Source organism: Dipodomys ordii, unplaced genomic scaffold, assembly GCF_000151885.1.
Source record: "Dipodomys ordii isolate 6190 unplaced genomic scaffold, Dord_2.0 Scaffold8, whole genome shotgun sequence".
Taxonomy (NCBI): domain Eukaryota; kingdom Metazoa; phylum Chordata; class Mammalia; order Rodentia; family Heteromyidae; genus Dipodomys; species Dipodomys ordii.
The window spans coordinates 18,952,134-18,953,572 of record NW_012267224.1 but is presented as its reverse complement, the minus strand read 5'-3'; the positions used below and the strand labels follow the sequence as shown (position 1 = coordinate 18,953,572).

The 1,439-nt window shown below is 47.3% G+C and overlaps 1 pseudogene; it reads right to left on the bottom strand.

Moving 5' to 3' along the window:
- Positions 1-160: 160 nt before the first annotated feature.
- On the bottom strand, positions 161-843 carry LOC105980248 (annotated as a pseudogene).
- Positions 844-1,439: the final 596 nt, after the last annotated feature.

The window sequence follows — 1,439 nt, the reverse complement described above, 5'->3', positions numbered from 1 at the left end:
CAAGTGGTAGAGCACTAGCCTTGAGCTGAAGAGCTGAGGGACAGCGCCCAGGCCCAGAGTTCAGGCCCCACGACCGGACCCCCAAAAAAAAAAAACAAAGGAAAAAATGGTAGTGGTGGTTACTCATAGGTTTAGTCTAAAATGAAAATGTGAGAAACCTTTATTCTGGTGGATCTGTGTTGCTGCCATGTTTCTCCTTGAGAAGCTTCACCTGCTCCTCCTTTTTCTTGGTGTCCATCTTCTGAAATGCCCTGTTGCATTATAGCACAAAGCCATAAGATATCTGTGACAAACGCTGAATCCTGACAGGTGCTCACATGCATTCTTGGCATCAAAAATGTCTTCATAGACTACATAAGCTGTTCCTCTAGTTTCAGGTGTGTTTCCCACTCTGATTTGACGAATAGGTCCATATTTCCCAAAGATATCATACATGTCTTCAGCTATGATTTTGTATGGCAAATTTCTTTTTTTGGGGGGGGGCCCAGTCGTGGGGAACTCTGGGCCTGGGCACTGTCCCTCAGCTCTTCAGCTCAAGGCTAGCGCTCTACCACTTGAGCCACAGCGCCACTTCCGGCTTTTTTCTTTTTGCTTATGTGGTGCTGAGGAATCGAACCCAGGGCCTCAGGGATGCAAGGCAAGCGCTCTACCACTGAGCCACCTTCCCAGCCCTGGCAAATTTCTTATATACAAAATCCAATTTACTTCGGGTGGAAGGCGAATCACCCTCTTGGCCGCTTGCATCGCTGTCTTGGCAGGCTGAGGAGGTTACAGCACCAAGAACAGTAACGCGCAGAGGACCTGGAGAGGACCCGCTGGACTTCGAGCACAGTTGGGTATCAAACACAGAACCCAGGAGTCCTTCCTTTAAATGTACTTCTTAAAGCTTGGGACCAGTCTGCATAATGGCTACATTTAGTTCTTTAGAAATTTACACTGAATTTGAGTCTCCCAAGGCCAAGATAAAAGCCAAACAGGGAAATGGGGAAGTGGTGCTGTGGCTCAAGTGGTAGAGTGCTCACCTTGAGCTGAAGAGCTGAGGGATAGTGCTCAGGCCCAGAGTTCAAGCCCCACAACCCACCCAAACAATAAACAAACAAAAAATTAAGGATTTATATAAGCCAGGTGTGGGTGGCTCATGTATGTAATCCTAGCTACTCAGGTGGCTGAGATCTGAGGATCACAGTTCCAAGCCAGCCCTGGCAGGAAACTCTGTGAGACTCCAATAAACCACCAGGAAACAGGAAATAGTGCTGTGGCTCAAGTGGTAGAGCGCTCACCTTGAGCTGAAGAGCACACAGTCAGCGACCAAGCCCAGAGTTCAAGCTCCACGACTGACAAAAACAAAACAAAGTAAAAACAAACAAACAGGGAAATGGAGTAGGAATGAGTTGGGTAATGCTTTAACATTGTACCTCATTGCACAGATGTTTCCTTTT